The following is a 19,791-nucleotide window of genomic DNA, read 5'->3' on the forward strand; positions in this document are numbered from 1 at the left end:
CCATTAGGCCAGAGTACGAGTCTAAGACCTTAGCTATCAGGCCAGAGTACGAGTCTAAGACCTTAGCTATTAGGCCAGAGTAAGAGTTAAGACCTTAACCTTTAGGCCAGAGTACGAGTCTAAGGTCTTAGCTATTAGGCCAGAGTAAGAGTTAAGACCTTAGCTATTAGGCCACAGTAAGTGTTAAGACCTTAACCATTAGGCCAGAGTACGAGTCTAAGACCTTAGATATTAGGCCAGAGTAAGAGTTAAGACCTTAACCATTAAGCCAGAGTACGAGTCTAAGACCTTAGCTATTAGTTCAGAGTAAGTGTTAAGACCTTAACAGGTAGGCCAGAGTAAGAGTTAATATCTTAACCATTAGGCCAGAGTACGAGTCTAAGACCTTAGCTATTAGGCCAGAGTAGGAGTTAAGACCTTAACCAGTAGGCCGGAGTACGAGTCTAAGACCTTAGCTATTAGGCCAGAGTAAGAGTTAAGACCTTAACCAGTAGGCCAGAGTAAGAGTTAAGACATTTACCTGTAGGCCAGAGTAAGAGTTAAGACCTTAACCATTAGGGCAGAGTACGAGTCTAAGACCTTAGCTATTAGGCCAGAGTATGAGTCTAAGACCTTAGCTATTAGGCCAGAGTAAGAGTTAAGACCTTAACCATTAGTCCAGAGTACGAGTCAAAGACCTTAGCTATTAGGCCAGAGTAAGAGTTAAGACCTTAGCTATTAGGCCAGAGTAAGAGTTAAGACCTTAACCTTTAGGCCAGAGTACTATTCTAAGACCTTAGCTATTAGGCCAGAGTAAGAGTTAAGACCTTAACCATTAGGCCAGGGTACGAGTCTAAGACCTTAGCTATTAGGCCAGAGTAAGAGTTAAGACCTTAACCAGTAGGGCAGAGTACGAGTCTAAGACCTTAGCTATTAGGCCAGAGTAAGAGTTAAGACCTTAGTTATTAGGCCAGAGTAAGAGTTAAGACCTTAGCTATTAGCCCAGAGTAAGAGTTAAGACCTTAATCATTAGGCCAGTCTAAGAGTTAAGACCTTAACCAGTAGGCCATAGTACGAGTCTAAGACCTTAGCTATTAGGCCAGAGTAAGAGTTAAGACCTTAACCATTAGGCCAGAGTATGAGTCTAAGACCTTAGCTATTAGGCCAGAGTAAGAGTTAAGACCTTAGCTATTAGGCCAGAGTAAGAGTTAAGACCTTAACCATTAGGCCAGAGTATGAGTCTAAGACCTTAGCTATTAGGCCAGAGTACAAGTCTAAGACCTTAGCTATTAGGCCAGAGTACGAGTCTAAGACCTTAGCTATTAGGCCAGAGTAAGAGTTAAGACCTTAACCATTAGGCCAGACTAAGAGTTAAGACCTTAACCTGTAGGCCATAGTACAAGTCTAAGACCTTAGCTATTAGGCCAGACTAAAAGTTAAGACCTTAGCTATTAGGCCAGAGTAGGAGTTAAGACCATAACCATTAGGCCATAGTACGAGTCTAAGACCTTAGCTATTAGGCCAGAGTAAGAGGTAAGACTTAAACCAGTAGGCCAGAGTAAGAGTTAAGACCTTAACCTGTAGGCCATAGTACTAGTCTAAGACCTTAGTTATTAGGCCAGAGTAAGAGTTAAGACCTTAACCAGCAGGCCAGAGTAAGAGTTAAGACCTTAACCAGTAGGCCAGAGTAAGAGTTAAGACCTTAACCATTAGGCCAGAGTACGAGCCGAAGACCTTAGCTATTAGGCCAGAGTAAGAGTTAAGACCTTAACCAGTAGGCCAGAGTAAGAGTTAAGACCTTAACCAGTAGGCCAGAGTAAAAGTTAAGACCTTAACCATTAGGCCAGAGTACGAGTCTAAGACCTTAGCTATTAGGCCAGAGTAAGAGTTAAGACCTTAGCTATTAGGCCAGAGTAAGAGTCTAAGACCTTAGCTATTAGCCCAGAGTAAGAGTTAAGACCTTAACCATTAGGCCAGACTAAGAGTTAAGACCTTAACCAGTAGGCCATAGTACGAGTCTAAGACCTTAGCTATTAGGCCAGAGTAAGAGTTAAGACTTTAACCATTAGGCCAGAGTACGAGTCTAAGACCTTAGCGATTAGGCCAGAGTAAAAGTTAAGACCTTAGCTATTAGGCCAGAGTAAGAGTTAAGACATTAACCATTAGGCCATAGTACGAGTCTAAGACCTTAGATATTAGGCCAGAGTAAGAGTTAAGACTTTAACCAGTAGTCCAGAGTAAGAGTTAAGACCTTAACCTGTAGGCCATAGTACTAGTCTGTGACCTTAGCTATTAGGCCAGAGTAAGAGTTAAGACCTTAACCAGCAGGCCAGAGTAAGAGTAAAGACCTTAACCAGTAGGCCAGAGTAAGAGTTAAGACCTTAACCATTAAGCCAGAGTACGAGTCTAAGACCTTAGCTATTAGGCCAGAGTAAGAGTTAAGACCTTAACCATTAGGTCAGAGTAAGATTTAAGACCTTAGCTATTAGGCCAGACTAAAAGATAAGACCTTAGCTAGTAGGCCAGAGTAAGAGTTAAAACCTTAGCTATTAGGCCAGAGTAAGAGTTAAGACCTTAACCATTAGGTCAGAGTAAGATTTAAGACCTTAGCTATTAGGCCAGACTAAAAAATAAGACCTTAGCTATTAGGCCAGAGTAAGAGTTAAGACCTTAACCTGTAGGCCATAGTACGAGTCTAAGACCTTAGCTATTATGCCAGAGTAAGAGTTAAGACCTTAGCTATTATGCCAGAGTAAGGGTTAAGACCTTAACCAGTAGGCCAGAGTAAGAGTTACGACCTTAACCATTAGGCGAGAGTATGAGTCTAAGACCTTAGCTATTAGGCCAGAGTAAGAGTTAAGACCTTAACCATTAGGCCAGAGTACGAGTCTACGACCTTAGCTATTAGGCCAGAGTAAGAGTTAAGACCTTAACCATTAGGCCAGAGTACGAGTCTAAGACCTTAGCTATCAGGCCAGAGTACGAGTCTAAGACCTTAGCTATTAGGCCAGAGTAAGAGTTAAGACCTTAACCATTAGGCCAGACTATGAATTTAAGACCTTAGCTATGAGGCCAGAGTAAGAGTTAAGACCTTAACCATTAGGCCAGAGTACGAGTCTAAGACCTTAGCTATTAGGCCAGAGTAAGAGTTAAGACCTTAGCTATTAGGCCAGAGTAAGAGTTAAGACCTTAACCTTTAGGCCAGAGTACGAGTCTAAGGCCTTAGCTATTAGGCCAGAGTAAGAGTTAAGACCTTAGCTATTAGGCCAGAGTAAGAGTTAAGACCTTAGCTTTTAGGCCAGAGTAAGAGTTATACCTTAACCTTTAGGCCAGAGTACGAGTCTAAGGCCTTAGCTATTAGGCCAGAGTAAGAGTTAAGACCTTAACCATTAGGCCATAGTACGAGTCTAAGACCATAGCTATTAGGCCAGAGTAAGAGTTAAGACCTTAGCTATTAGGCCAGAGTAAGAGTTAAGACCTTAGCTATTAGGCCAGAGTAAGAGTTAAGACCTTAACCAGTAGGCCAGAGTAAGAGTTAAGACCTTAACCAGTAGGCCGGAGTACGAGTCTAAGACCTTAGCTATTAGGCCAGAGTAAGAGTTAAGACCTTAACCAGTAGGCCAGAGTAAGAGTTAAGACCTTTACCTGTAGGCCAGAGTAAGAGTTAAGACCTTAACCATTAGGCCAGACTATGAATTTAAGACCTTAGCTATTAGGCCACAGTAAGAGTTAAGACCTTAACCATTAGGCCAGAGTACGAGTCTAAGACCTTAGCTATTAGGCCAGAGTAAGAGTTAAGACCTTAGCTATTAGGCCAGAGTAAGAGTTAAGACCTTAACCTTTAGGCCAGAGTACGAGTCTAAGGCCTTAGCTATTAGGCCAGAGTAAGAGTTAAGACCTTAGCTATTAGGCCAGAGTAAGAGTTAAGACCTTAGCTATTAGGCCAGAGTAAGAGTTATACCTTAACCTTTAGGCCAGAGTACGAGTCTAAGGCCTTAGCTATTAGGCCAGAGTAAGAGTTAAGACCTTAACCATTAGGCCATAGTACGAGTCTAAGACCTTAGCTATTAGGCCAGAGTAAGAGTTAAGACCTTAGCTATTAGGCCAGAGTAAGAGTTAAGACCTTAGCTATTAGGCCAGAGTAAGAGTTAAGACCTTAGCTATTAGACCAGAGTAAGAGTTAAGACCTTAACCAGTAGGCCGGAGTACGCGTCTAAGAGCTTAGCTATTAGGCCAGAGTAAGAGTTAAGACCTTAACCAGTAGGCCAGAGTAAGAGTTAAGACCTTTCCCTGTAGGCCAGAGAAAGAGTTAAGACCTTAACCATTAGGCAAGAGTACGAGTCTAAGACCTTAGCTATTAGGCCAGAGTATGAGTCTAAGACCTTAGCTATTAGGCCAGAGTAAGAGTTAAGACCTTAACCATTAGGCCAGAGTAGGAGTCAAAGACCTTAGCTATTAGGCCAGAGTAAGAGTTAAGACCTTAGCTATTAGGCCAGAGTAAGAGTTAAGACCTTAACCATTAGGCCAGAGTACGAGTCTAAGACCTTAGCTATTAGGCCAGAGTAAGAATTAAGACCTTAGCTATTAGGCCAGAGTAAGAGTTAAGACCTTAACCTTTAGGCCAGAGTACGATTCTAAGACCTTAGCTATTAGGCCAGAGTAAGAGTTAAGACCTTAACCATTAGGCCAGAGTACGAGTCTAAGACCTTAGCTATTAGGCCAGAGTAAGAGTTAAGACCTTAACCATTAGGCCAGAGTACGAGTCTAAGACCTTAGCTATTAGGCCAGAGTAAGAGTTAAGACCTTAACCAGTAGGGCAGAGTTAGAGTTAAAACCTTAATCATTAGGTCAGAGCACGAGTCTAAGACCTTAGCTATTAGGCCAGAGTAAGTGTTAAGACCTTAACCATTAGGGCAAAGTACGAGTCTAAGACCTTAGCTATTAGGCCAGAGTAAGAGTTAAGACCTTAGCTATTAGGCCAGAGTAAGAGTTAAGACCTTAACCATTAGACCATAGTACGAGTCTAAGACCTTAGCTATTAGGCCAGAGTAAGAGTTAAGACTTAAACCAGTAGGCCAGAGTACAAGTCTAAGACGTTAGCTATTAGGCCAGACTAAGAGTTAAGACCTTAACCATTAGGCCAGAGTACGAGTCTAAGACCTTAGCTATTAGGCCAGACTAAAAGTTAAGACCTTAGCTATTAGGCCAGAGTAAGAGTTAAGACCTTAACCATTAGGCCATAGAACGAGTCTAAGACCTTAGCTATTAGGCCAGAGTATGAGTTAAGACTTAAACCAGTAGGCCAGAGTAAGAGTTAAGACCTTAACCTGTAGGTCATAGTACAAGTCTTAGACCTTAGCTATTAGGCCAGAGTAAGAGTTAAGACCTTAACCAGCAGGCCAGAGTAAAAGTTAAGACCTTAACCAGTAGGCCAGAGTAAGAGTTAAGACCTTAACCATTAGGCCAGAGTACGAGCCTAAGACCTTAGCTATTAGGCCAGAGTAAGACTTAAGACCTTAACCAGTAGGCCAGAGTAAGAGTTAAGACCTTAACCAGTAGGCCAGAGTAAAAGTTAAGACCTTAACCATTAGGCCAGAGTACGAGTCTAAGACCTTAGTTATTAGGCCAGAGTAAGAGTTAAGACCTTAGCTATTAGGCCAGAGTAAGAGTCTAAGACCTTAGCTATTAGCCCAGAGTAAGAGTTAAGACCTTAACCATAAGGCCAGACTAAGAGTTATGACCTTAACCAGTAGGCCGGAGTACGAGTCTAAGACCTTAGCTATTAGGCCAGAGTAAGAGTTAAGACCTTAACCAGTAGGCCAGAGTAAGAGTTAAGACCGTTACTTGTAGGCCAGAGTAAGAGTTAAGACCTTAACCATTAGGCCAGAGTATGAGTCTAAAACCTTAGCTAATAGGCCAGAGTTAGAATTAAGACCTTAGCTATTAGGCCAGAGTAAGAGTTAAGACCTTAACCTTTAGGCCAGAGTACGATTCTAAGACCTTAGCTATTAGGCCAGAGTAAGAGTTAAGACCTTAACCATTAGGCCAGAGTAAGAGTCTAAGACCTTAGCTATTAGGCCAGAGTAAGAGTTAAGACCTTAACCAGTAGGGCAGAGTAAGAGTTAAAACCTTATTCATTAGGCCAGAGCACGAGTCTAAGACCTTAGCTATTAGGCCAGAGTAAGAGTTAAGACCTTAACCATTAGGTCAGAGTACGAGTCTAAGACCTTAGCTATTAGGCCAGAGTAAGAGTTAAGACCTTAGCTATTAGGCCAGAGTAAGAGTTAAGACCTTAACCATTAGGCCATAGTACAAGTCTAAGACCTTAGCTATTAGGCCAGAGTAAGGGTTCAGACCATAGCTATTAGGCCAGAGTAAGAGTTAATATCTTAACCATTAGGCCAGAGTACGAGTCTAAGACCTTAGCTATTAGGCCAGAGTAGGAGTTAAGACCTTAACCAGTAGGCCGGAGTACGAGTCTAAGACCTTAGCTATTAGGCCAGAGTAAGAGTTAAGACCTTAACCAGTAGGCCAGAGTAAGAGTTAAGACATTTACCTGTAGGCCAGAGTAAGAGTTAAGACCTTAACCATTAGGGCAGAGTACGAGTCTAAGACCTTAGCTATTAGGCCAGAGTATGAGTCTAAGACCTTAGCTATTAGGCCAGAGTAAGAGTTAAGACCTTAACCATTAGTCCAGAGTACGAGTCAAAGACCTTAGCTATTAGGCCAGAGTAAGAGTTAAGACCTTAGCTATTAGGCCAGAGTAAGAGTTAAGACCTTAACCTTTAGGCCAGAGTACGATTCTAAGACCTTAGCTATTAGGCCAGAGTAAGAGTTAAGACCTTAACCATTAGGCCAGGGTACGAGTCTAAGACCTTAGCTATTAGGCCAGAGTAAGAGTTAAGACCTTAACCAGTAGGGCAGAGTACGAGTCTAAGACCTTAGCTATTAGGCCAGAGTAAGAGTTAAGACCTTAGCTATTAGGCCAGAGTAAGAGTTAAGACCTTAGCTATTAGCCCAGAGTAAGAGTTAAGACCTTAATCATTAGGCCAGTCTAAGAGTTAAGACCTTAACCAGTAGGCCATAGTACGAGTCTAAGACCTTAGCTATTAGGCCAGAGTAAGAGTTAAGACCTTAACCATTAGGCCAGAGTATGAGTCTAAGACCTTAGCTATTAGGCCAGAGTAAGAGTTAAGACCTTAGCTATTAGGCCAGAGTAAGAGTTAAGACCTTAACCATTAGGCCAGAGTATGAGTCTAAGACCTTAGCTATTAGGCCAGAGTACAAGTCTAAGACCTTAGCTATTAGGCCAGAGTACGAGTCTAAGACCTTAGCTATTAGGCCAGAGTAAGAGTTAAGACCTTAACCATTAGGCCAGACTAAGAGTTAAGACCTTAACCTGTAGGCCATAGTACAAGTCTAAGACCTTAGCTATTAGGCCAGACTAAAAGTTAAGACCTTAGCTATTAGGCCAGAGTAGGAGTTAAGACCATAACCATTAGGCCATAGTACGAGTCTAAGACCTTAGCTATTAGGCCAGAGTAAGAGGTAAGACTTAAACCAGTAGGCCAGAGTAAGAGTTAAGACCTTAACCTGTAGGCCATAGTACTAGTCTAAGACCTTAGTTATTAGGCCAGAGTAAGAGTTAAGACCTTAACCAGCAGGCCAGAGTAAGAGTTAAGACCTTAACCAGTAGGCCAGAGTAAGAGTTAAGACCTTAACCATTAGGCCAGAGTACGAGCCGAAGACCTTAGCTATTAGGCCAGAGTAAGAGTTAAGACCTTAACCAGTAGGCCAGAGTAAGAGTTAAGACCTTAACCAGTAGGCCAGAGTAAAAGTTAAGACCTTAACCATTAGGCCAGAGTACGAGTCTATGACCTTAGCTATTAGGCCAGAGTAAGAGTTAAGACCTTAGCTATTAGGCCAGAGTAAGAGTCTAAGACCTTAGCTATTAGCCCAGAGTAAGAGTTAAGACCTTAACCATTAGGCCAGACTAAGAGTTAAGACCTTAACCAGTAGGCCATAGTACGAGTCTAAGACCTTAGCTATTAGGCCAGAGTAAGAGTTAAGACTTTAACCATTAGGCCAGAGTACGAGTCTAAGACCTTAGCGATTAGGCCAGAGTAAAAGTTAAGACCTTAGCTATTAGGCCAGAGTAAGAGTTAAGACATTAACCATTAGGCCATAGTACGAGTCTAAGACCTTAGATATTAGGCCAGAGTAAGAGTTAAGACTTTAACCAGTAGTCCAGAGTAAGAGTTAAGACCTTAACCTGTAGGCCATAGTACTAGTCTGAGACCTTAGCTATTAGGCCAGAGTAAGAGTTAAGACCTTAACCAGCAGGCCAGAGTAAGAGTAAAGACCTTAACCAGTAGGCCAGAGTAAGAGTTAAGACCTTAACCATTAAGCCAGAGTACGAGTCTAAGACCTTAGCTATTAGACCAGAGTAAGAGTTAAGACCTTAACCATTAGGTCAGAGTAAGAGTTACGACCTTAACCAGTAGGCCAGAGTAAGAGTTAAGACCTTAACCAGTAGGCCAGAGTAAAAGTTAAGACCTTAACCATTAGGCCAGAGTACGAGTCTAAGACCTTAGTTATTAGGCCAGAGTAAGAGTTAAGACCTTAGCTATTAGGCCAGAGTAAGAGTCTAAGACCTTAGCTATTAGCCCAGAGTAAGAGTTAAGACCTTAACCATAAGGCCAGACTAAGAGTTATGACCTTAACCAGTAGGCCGGAGTACGAGTCTAAGACCTTAGCTATTAGGCCAGAGTAAGAGTTAAGACCTTAACCAGTAGGCCAGAGTAAGAGTTAAGACCGTTACTTGTAGGCCAGAGTAAGAGTTAAGACCTTAACCATTAGGCCAGAGTATGAGTCAAAGACCTTAGCTATTAGGCCAGAGTAAGAGTTAAGACCTTAGCTATTAGGCCAGAGTAAGAGTTAAGACCTTAACCATTAGGCCAGAGTACGAGTCTAAGACCTTAGCTAATAGGCCAGAGTTAGAATTAAGACCTTAGCTATTAGGCCAGAGTAAGAGTTAAGACCTTAACCTTTAGGCCAGAGTACGATTCTAAGACCTTAGCTATTAGGCCAGAGTAAGAGTTAAGACCTTAACCATTAGGCCAGAGTAAGAGTCTAAGACCTTAGCTATTAGGCCAGAGTAAGAGTTAAGACCTTAACCAGTAGGGCAGAGTAAGAGTTAAAACCTTATTCATTAGGCCAGAGCACGAGTCTAAGACCTTAGCTATTAGGCCAGAGTAAGAGTTAAGACCTTAACCATTAGGTCAGAGTACGAGTCTAAGACCTTAGCTATTAGGCCAGAGTAAGAGTTAAGACCTTAGCTATTAGGCCAGAGTAAGAGTTAAGACCTTAACCATTAGGCCATAGTACAAGTCTAAGACCTTAGCTATTAGGCCAGAGTAAGGGTTCAGACCATAGCTATTAGGCCAGAGTAAGAGTTAATATCTTAACCATTAGGCCAGAGTACGAGTCTAAGACCTTAGCTATTAGGCCAGAGTAGGAGTTAAGACCTTAACCAGTAGGCCGGAGTACGAGTCTAAGACCTTAGCTATTAGGCCAGAGTAAGAGTTAAGACCTTAACCAGTAGGCCAGAGTAAGAGTTAAGACATTTACCTGTAGGCCAGAGTAAGAGTTAAGACCTTAACCATTAGGGCAGAGTACGAGTCTAAGACCTTAGCTATTAGGCCAGAGTATGAGTCTAAGACCTTAGCTATTAGGCCAGAGTAAGAGTTAAGACCTTAACCATTAGTCCAGAGTACGAGTCAAAGACCTTAGCTATTAGGCCAGAGTAAGAGTTAAGACCTTAGCTATTAGGCCAGAGTAAGAGTTAAGACCTTAACCTTTAGGCCAGAGTACGATTCTAAGACCTTAGCTATTAGGCCAGAGTAAGAGTTAAGACCTTAACCATTAGGCCAGGGTACGAGTCTAAGACCTTAGCTATTAGGCCAGAGTAAGAGTTAAGACCTTAACCAGTAGGGCAGAGTACGAGTCTAAGACCTTAGCTATTAGGCCAGAGTAAGAGTTAAGACCTTAGCTATTAGGCCAGAGTAAGAGTTAAGACCTTAGCTATTAGCCCAGAGTAAGAGTTAAGACCTTAATCATTAGGCCAGTCTAAGAGTTAAGACCTTAACCAGTAGGCCATAGTACGAGTCTAAGACTTTAGCTATTAGGCCAGAGTAAGAGTTAAGACCTTAACCATTAGGCCAGAGTATGAGTCTAAGACCTTAGCTATTAGGCCAGAGTAAGAGTTAAGACCTTAGCTATTAGGCCAGAGTAAGAGTCTAAGACCTTAGCTATTAGCCCAGAGTAAGAGTTAAGACCTTAACCATAAGGCCAGACTAAGAGTTATGACCTTAACCAGTAGGCCGGAGTACGAGTCTAAGACCTTAGCTATTAGGCCAGAGTAAGAGTTAAGACCTTAACCAGTAGGCCAGAGTAAGAGTTAAGACCGTTACTTGTAGGCCAGAGTAAGAGTTAAGACCTTAACCATTAGGCCAGAGTATGAGTCAAAGACCTTAGCTATTAGGCCAGAGTAAGAGTTAAGACCTTAGCTATTAGGCCAGAGTAAGAGTTAAGACCTTAACCATTAGGCCAGAGTACGAGTCTAAGACCTTAGCTAATAGGCCAGAGTTAGAATTAAGACCTTAGCTATTAGGCCAGAGTAAGAGTTAAGACCTTAACCTTTAGGCCAGAGTACGATTCTAAGACCTTAGCTATTAGGCCAGAGTAAGAGTTAAGACCTTAACCATTAGGCCAGAGTAAGAGTCTAAGACCTTAGCTATTAGGCCAGAGTAAGAGTTAAGACCTTAACCAGTAGGGCAGAGTAAGAGTTAAAACCTTATTCATTAGGCCAGAGCACGAGTCTAAGACCTTAGCTATTAGGCCAGAGTAAGAGTTAAGACCTTAACCATTAGGTCAGAGTACGAGTCTAAGACCTTAGCTATTAGGCCAGAGTAAGAGTTAAGACCTTAGCTATTAGGCCAGAGTAAGAGTTAAGACCTTAACCATTAGGCCATAGTACAAGTCTAAGACCTTAGCTATTAGGCCAGAGTAAGGGTTCAGACCATAGCTATTAGGCCAGAGTAAGAGTTAATATCTTAACCATTAGGCCAGAGTACGAGTCTAAGACCTTAGCTATTAGGCCAGAGTAGGAGTTAAGACCTTAACCAGTAGGCCGGAGTACGAGTCTAAGACCTTAGCTATTAGGCCAGAGTAAGAGTTAAGACCTTAACCAGTAGGCCAGAGTAAGAGTTAAGACATTTACCTGTAGGCCAGAGTAAGAGTTAAGACCTTAACCATTAGGGCAGAGTACGAGTCTAAGACCTTAGCTATTAGGCCAGAGTATGAGTCTAAGACCTTAGCTATTAGGCCAGAGTAAGAGTTAAGACCTTAACCATTAGTCCAGAGTACGAGTCAAAGACCTTAGCTATTAGGCCAGAGTAAGAGTTAAGACCTTAGCTATTAGGCCAGAGTAAGAGTTAAGACCTTAACCTTTAGGCCAGAGTACGATTCTAAGACCTTAGCTATTAGGCCAGAGTAAGAGTTAAGACCTTAACCATTAGGCCAGGGTACGAGTCTAAGACCTTAGCTATTAGGCCAGAGTAAGAGTTAAGACCTTAACCAGTAGGGCAGAGTACGAGTCTAAGACCTTAGCTATTAGGCCAGAGTAAGAGTTAAGACCTTAGCTATTAGGCCAGAGTAAGAGTTAAGACCTTAGCTATTAGCCCAGAGTAAGAGTTAAGACCTTAATCATTAGGCCAGTCTAAGAGTTAAGACCTTAACCAGTAGGCCATAGTACGAGTCTAAGACCTTAGCTATTAGGCCAGAGTAAGAGTTAAGACCTTAACCATTAGGCCAGAGTATGAGTCTAAGACCTTAGCTATTAGGCCAGAGTAAGAGTTAAGACCTTAGCTATTAGGCCAGAGTAAGAGTTAAGACCTTAACCATTAGGCCAGAGTATGAGTCTAAGACCTTAGCTATTAGGCCAGAGTACAAGTCTAAGACCTTAGCTATTAGGCCAGAGTACGAGTCTAAGACCTTAGCTATTAGGCCAGAGTAAGAGTTAAGACCTTAACCATTAGGCCAGACTAAGAGTTAAGACCTTAACCTGTAGGCCATAGTACAAGTCTAAGACCTTAGCTATTAGGCCAGACTAAAAGTTAAGACCTTAGCTATTAGGCCAGAGTAGGAGTTAAGACCATAACCATTAGGCCATAGTACGAGTCTAAGACCTTAGCTATTAGGCCAGAGTAAGAGGTAAGACTTAAACCAGTAGGCCAGAGTAAGAGTTAAGACCTTAACCTGTAGGCCATAGTACTAGTCTAAGACCTTAGTTATTAGGCCAGAGTAAGAGTTAAGACCTTAACCAGCAGGCCAGAGTAAGAGTTAAGACCTTAACCAGTAGGCCAGAGTAAGAGTTAAGACCTTAACCATTAGGCCAGAGTACGAGCCGAAGACCTTAGCTATTAGGCCAGAGTAAGAGTTAAGACCTTAACCAGTAGGCCAGAGTAAGAGTTAAGACCTTAACCAGTAGGCCAGAGTAAAAGTTAAGACCTTAACCATTAGGCCAGAGTACGAGTCTAAGACCTTAGCTATTAGGCCAGATTAAGAGTTAAGACCTTAGCTATTAGGCCAGAGTAAGAGTCTAAGACCTTAGCGATTAGGCCAGAGTAAAAGTTAAGACCTTAGCTATTAGGCCAGAGTAAGAGTTAAGACATTAACCATTAGGCCATAGTACGAGTCTAAGACCTTAGATATTAGGCCAGAGTAAGAGTTAAGACTTTAACCAGTAGTCCAGAGTAAGAGTTAAGACCTTAACCTGTAGGCCATAGTACTAGTCTGAGACCTTAGCTATTAGGCCAGAGTAAGAGTTAAGACCTTAACCAGCAGGCCAGAGTAAGAGTAAAGACCTTAACCAGTAGGCCAGAGTAAGAGTTAAGACCTTAACCATTAAGCCAGAGTACGAGTCTAAGACCTTAGCTATTAGGCCAGAGTAAGAGTTAAGACCTTAACCATTAGGTCAGAGTAAGATTTAAGACCTTAGCTATTAGGCCAGAGTAAGAGTTAAGACCTTAACCATTAGGCCAGAGTACGAGCCGAAGACCTTAGCTATTAGGCCAGAGTAAGAGTTAAGACCTTAACCAGTAGGCCAGAGTAAGAGTTAAGACCTTAACCATTAGGCCAGAGTAAAAGTTAAGACCTTAACCATTAGGCCAGAGTACGAGTCTAAGACCTTAGCTATTAGGCCAGAGTAAGAGTTAAGACTTTAACCATTAGGCCAGAGTACGAGTCTAAGACCTTAGCGATTAGGCCAGAGTAAAAGTTAAGACCTTAGCTATTAGGCCAGAGTAAGAGTTAAGACATTAACCATTAGGCCATAGTACGAGTCTAAGACCTTAGATATTAGGCCAGAGTAAGAGTTAAGACTTTAACCAGTAGTCCAGAGTAAGAGTTAAGACCTTAACCTGTAGGCCATAGTACTAGTCTGAGACCTTAGCTATTAGGCCAGAGTAAGAGTTAAGACCTTAACCAGCAGGCCAGAGTAAGAGTAAAGACCTTAACCAGTAGGCCAGAGTAAGAGTTAAGACCTTAACCATTAAGCCAGAGTACGAGTCTAAGACCTTAGCTATTAGGCCAGAGTAAGAGTTAAGACCTTAACCATTAGGTCAGAGTAAGATTTAAGACCTTAGCTATTAGGCCAGACTAAAAGATAAGACCTTAGCTAGTAGGCCAGAGTAAGAGTTAAAACCTTAGCTATTAGGCCAGAGTAAGAGTTAAGACCTTAACCATTAGGTCAAAGTAAGATTTAAGACCTTAGCTATTAGGCCAGACTAAAAAATAAGACCTTAGCTATTAGGCCAGAGTAAGAGTTAAGACCTTAACCTGTAGGCCATAGTACGAGTCTAAGACCTTAGCTATTATGCCAGAGTAAGAGTTAAGACCTTAGCTATTATGCCAGAGTAAGGGTTAAGACCTTAACCAGTAGGCCAGAGTAAGAGTTACGACCTTAACCATTAGGCGAGAGTATGAGTCTAAGACCTTAGCTATTAGGCCAGAGTAAGAGTTAAGACCTTAACCATTAGGCCAGAGTACGAGTCTACGACCTTAGCTATTAGGCCAGAGTAAGAGTTAAGACCTTAACCATTAGGCCAGAGTACGAGTCTAAGACCTTAGCTATCAGGCCAGAGTACGAGTCTAAGACCTTAGCTATTAGGCCAGAGTAAGAGTTAAGACCTTAACCATTAGGCCAGACTATGAATTTAAGACCTTAGCTATGAGGCCAGAGTAAGAGTTAAGACCTTAACCATTAGGCCAGAGTACGAGTCTAAGACCTTAGCTATTAGGCCAGAGTAAGAGTTAAGACCTTAGCTATTAGGCCAGAGTAAGAGTTAAGACCTTAACCTTTAGGCCAGAGTACGAGTCTAAGGCCTTAGCTATTAGGCCAGAGTAAGAGTTAAGACCTTAGCTATTAGGCCAGAGTAAGAGTTAAGACCTTAGCTATTAGGCCAGAGTAAGAGTTATACCTTAACCTTTAGGCCAGAGTACGAGTCTAAGGCCTTAGCTATTAGGCCAGAGTAAGAGTTAAGACCTTAACCATTAGGCCATAGTACGAGTCTAAGACCATAGCTATTAGGCCAGAGTAAGAGTTAAGACCTTAGCTATTAGGCCAGAGTAAGAGTTAAGACCTTAGCTATTAGGCCAGAGTAAGAGTTAAGACCTTAACCAGTAGGCCAGAGTAAGAGTTAAGACCTTAACCAGTAGGCCGGAGTACGAGTCTAAGACCATAGCTATTAGGCCAGAGTAAGAGTTAAGACCTTAACCAGTAGGCCAGAGTAAGAGTTAAGACCTTTACCTGTAGGCCAGAGTAAGAGTTAAGACCTTAACCATTAGGCCAGACTATGAATTTAAGACCTTAGCTATTAGGCCACAGTAAGAGTTAAGACCTTAACCATTAGGCCAGAGTACGAGTCTAAGACCTTAGCTATTAGGCCAGAGTAAGAGTTAAGACCTTAGCTATTAGGCCAGAGTAAGAGTTAAGACCTTAACCTTTAGGCCAGAGTACGAGTCTAAGGCCTTAGCTATTAGGCCAGAGTAAGAGTTAAGACCTTAGCTATTAGGCCAGAGTAAGAGTTAAGACCTTAGCTATTAGGCCAGAGTAAGAGTTATACCTTAACCTTTAGGCCAGAGTACGAGTCTAAGGCCTTAGCTATTAGGCCAGAGTAAGAGTTAAGACCTTAACCATTAGGCCATAGTACGAGTCTAAGACCTTAGCTATTAGGCCAGAGTAAGAGTTAAGACCTTAGCTATTAGGCCAGAGTAAGAGTTAAGACCTTAGCTATTAGGCCAGAGTAAGAGTTAAGACCTTAGCTATTAGACCAGAGTAAGAGTTAAGACCTTAACCAGTAGGCCGGAGTACGCGTCTAAGAGCTTAGCTATTAGGCCAGAGTAAGAGTTAAGACCTTAACCAGTAGGCCAGAGTAAGAGTTAAGACCTTTACCTGTAGGCCAGAGTAAGAGTTAAGACCTTAACCATTAGGCAAGAGTACGAGTCTAAGACCTTAGCTATTAGGCCAGAGTATGAGTCTAAGACCTTAGCTGTTAGGCCAGAGTAAGAGTTAAGACCTTAACCATTAGGCCAGAGTATGAGTCAAAGACCTTAGCTATTAGGCCAGAGTAAGAGTTAAGACCTTAGCTATTAGGCCAGAGTAAGAGTTAAGACCTTAACCATTAGGCCAGAGTACGAGTCTAAGACCTTAGCTAATAGGCCAGAGTAAGAATTAAGACCTTAGCTATTAGGCCAGAGTAAGAGTTAAGACCTTAACCTTTAGGCCAGAGTACGATTCTAAGACCTTAGCTATTAGGCCAGAGTAAGAGTTAAGACCTTAACCATTAGGCCAGAGTACGAGTCTAAGACCTTAGCTATTAGGCCAGAGTAAGAGTTAAGACCTTAACCATTAGGCCAGAGTACGAGTCTAAGACCTTAGCTATTAGGCCAGAGTAAGAGTTAAGACCTTAACCAGTAGGGCAGAGTTAGAGTTAAAACCTTAATCATTAGGTCAGAGCACGAGTCTAAGACCTTAGCTATTAGGCCAGAGTAAGTGTAAAGACCTTAACCATTAGGGCAAAGTACGAGTCTAAGACCTTAGCTATTAGGCCAGAGTAAGAGTTAAGACCTTAGCTATTAGGCCAGAGTAAGAGTTAAGACCTTAACCATTAGACCATAGTACGAGTCTAAGACCTTAGCTATTAGGCCAGAGTAAGAGTTAAGACTTAAACCAGTAGGCCAGAGTAGAAGTCTAAGACGTTAGCTATTAGGCCAGACTAAGAGTTAAGACCTTAACCATTAGGCCAGAGTACGAGTCTAAGACCTTAGCTATTAGGCCAGACTAAAAGTTAAGACCTTAGCTATTAGGCCAGAGTAAGAGTTAAGACCTTAACCATTAGGCCATAGAACGAGTCTAAGACCTTAGCTATTAGGCCAGAGTAAGAGTTAAGACTTAAACCAGTAGGCCAGAGTAAGAGTTAAGACCTTAACCTGTAGGTCATAGTACAAGTCTAAGACCTTAGCTATTAGGCCAGAGTAAGAGTTAAGACCTTAACCAGCAGGCCAGAGTAAAAGTTAAGACCTTAACCAGTAGGCCAGAGTAAGAGTTAAGACCTTAACCATTAGGCCAGAGTACGAGCCTAAGACCTTAGCTATTAGGCCAGAGTAAGACTTAAGACCTTAACCAGTAGGCCAGAGTAAGAGTTAAGACCTTAACCAGTAGGCCAGAGTAAAAGTTAAGACCTTAACCATTAGGCCAGAGTACGAGTCTAAGACCTTAGTTATTAGGCCAGAGTAAGAGTTAAGACCTTAGCTATTAGGCCAGAGTAAGAGTCTAAGACCTTAGCTATTAGCCCAGAGTAAGAGTTAAGACCTTAACCATAAGGCCAGACTAAGAGTTATGACCTTAACCAGTAGGCCGGAGTACGAGTCTAAGACCTTAGCTATTAGGCCAGAGTAAGAGTTAAGACCTTAACCAGTAGGCCAGAGTAAGAGTTAAGACCGTTACCTGTAGGCCAGAGTAAGAGTTAAGACCTTAACCATTAGGCCAGAGTATGAGTCAAAGACCTTAGCTATTAGGCCAGAGTAAGAGTTAAGACCTTAGCTATTAGGCCAGAGTAAGAGTTAAGACCTTAACCATTAGGCCAGAGTACGAGTCTAAGACCTTAGCTAATAGGCCAGAGTTAGAATTAAGACCTTAGCTATTAGGCCAGAGTAAGAGTTAAGACCTTAACCTTTAGGCCAGAGTACGATTCTAAGACCTTAGCTATTAGGCCAGAGTAAGAGTTAAGACCTTAACCATTAGGCCAGAGTAAGAGTCTAAGACCTTAGCTATTAGGCCAGAGTAAGAGTTAAGACCTTAACCAGTAGGGCAGAGTAAGAGTTAAAACCTTATTCATTAGGCCAGAGCACGAGTCTAAGACCTTAGCTATTAGGCCAGAGTAAGAGTTAAGACCTTAACCATTAGGTCAGAGTACGAGTCTAAGACCTTAGCTATTAGGCCAGAGTAAGAGTTAAGACCTTAGCTATTAGGCCAGAGTAAGAGTTAAGACCTTAACCATTAGGCCATAGTACAAGTCTAAGACCTTAGCTATTAGGCCAGAGTAAGGGTTCAGACCATAGCTATTAGACCAGAGTAAGAGTTAAGACCTTAACCAGTAGGCCAGAGTACAAGTCTAAGACCTTAGCTATTAGGCCAGACTAAGAGTTAAGACCTTAACCATTAGGCCAGTGTACGAGTGTAAGACCTTAGCTATTAGGCCAGACTAAAAGTTAAGACCTTAGCTATTAGGCCAGAGTAAGAGTTAAGACCTTTACCATTAGGCCATAGTACGAGTCTAAGACCTTAGCTATTAGGCCAGAGTAAGAGTTAAGACTTAACCCAGAAGGCCAGAGTAAGAGTTAAGACCTTAACCTGTAGGCCATAGTACAAGTCTAAGACCTTAGCTATTAGGCCAGAGTAAGAGTTAAGACCTTAACCAGCAGGCCAGAGTAAAAGTTAAGACCTTAACCAGTAGGCCAGAGTAAGAGTTAAGACCTTAACCATTAGGCTAGAGTACGAGCCTAAGACCTTAGCTATTAGGCCAGAGTAAGAGTTAAGACCTTAACCAGTAGGCCAGAGTAAGAGTTAAGACCTTAACCATTAGGCCATAGTACGAGTCTAAGACCTTAGCTATTAGGCCAGAGTAAGAGTTAAGACTTAAACCAGTAGGGCAGAGTAACAGTTAAGACCTTAACCTGTAGGCCATAGTACAAGTCTAAGACCTTAGCTATTAGGCCAGAGTAAGAGTTAAGACCTTAACCATTAGGCCAGAGTACGAGTTAAGACCTTAACCATTAGGCCAGAGTACGAGTCTAAGACCTTAGCTATTAGGCCAGAGTAAGAGTTAAAACCTTAGCTATTAGGCCAGAGTAAGAGTCTAAGACCTTAGCTATTAGGCCAGAGTAAAAGTTAAGACCTTAACCATTAGGCCAGAGTAAGAGTTAAGACCTTAGCTATTAGGCCAGAGTAAGAGTTAAAACCTTAACCATTAGGCCAGAGTTCGAGCCTAAGACCTTAGCTATTAGGCCAGAGTAAGACTTAAGACCTTAACCAGTAGGCCAGAGTAAGAGTTAAGACCTTAACCAGTAGGCCAGAGTAAAAGTTGAGACCTTAACCATTAGGCCAGAGTACGAGTCTAAGACCTTAGCTATTAGGCCAGAGTAAGAGTCTAAGACCTTAGCTATTAGCCCAGAGTAAGAGTTAAGACCTTAACCATAAGGCCAGACTAAGAGTTAAGACCTTAACCAGTAGGCCATAGTACGAGTCTAAGACCTTAGCTATTAGGCCAGAGTAAGAGTTAAGACCTTAACCATTAGGCCAGAGTACGAGTTAAGACCTTAACCATTAGGCCAGAGTACGAGTCTAAGACCTTAGCTATTAGGCCAGAGTAAGAGTTAAAACCTTAGCTATTAGGCCAGAGTAAGAGTCTAAGACCTTAGCTATTAGGCCAGAGTAAAAGTTAAGACCTTAACCATTAGGCCAGAGTAAGAGTTAAGACCTTAGCTATTAGGCCAGAGTAAGAGTTAAGACCTTAACCATTAGGCCAGAGTATGAGTCTAAGACCTTAGCTAGTAGGCCAGAGTAAGAGTTAAGACCTTAACCAGTAGGCCAGAGTAAGAGTTAAGACCTTAACCTGTAGGCCATAGTACGAGTCTAAGACCTTAGCTATTATGCCAGAGCAAGAGTTAAGACCTTCGCTATTATGCCAGAGTAAGGGTTAAGACCTTACCCAGTAGGCCAGAGTAAGAGTTACGACCTTAACCATTATGCCAGAGTATGAGTCTAAGACCTTAGCTATTAGGCCAGAGTAAGAGTTAAGACCTTAACCATTAGGCCAAAGTACAAGTCTACGACCTTAGCTATTAGGCCAGAGTAAGAGTTAAGACCTTAACCATTAGGCCAGAGTACGAGTCTAAGACCTTAGCTATCAGGCCAGAGTACGAGTCTAAGACCTTAGCTATTAGGCCAGAGTAAGAGTTAAAACCTTTACCATTAGGCCAGAGTACGAGTCTAAGACCTTAGCTTATAGGCCAGAGTAAGAGTTAAGACCTTAACTATTAGGACAGACTAAGAGTTAAGACCTTAACCATTAGGCCAGAGTACGAGTCTAAGACCTTAGCTATTAGGCCAGAGTAAGAGTTAAAACCTTTACCATTAGGCCAGAGTACGAGTCTAAGACCTTAGCTATTAGGCCAGAGTAAGAGTAAAAA

This window comes from Triturus cristatus, chromosome 12 (genome assembly GCF_964204655.1).
Source record: "Triturus cristatus chromosome 12, aTriCri1.1, whole genome shotgun sequence".
In the NCBI taxonomy this organism is placed as follows: domain Eukaryota; kingdom Metazoa; phylum Chordata; class Amphibia; order Caudata; family Salamandridae; genus Triturus; species Triturus cristatus.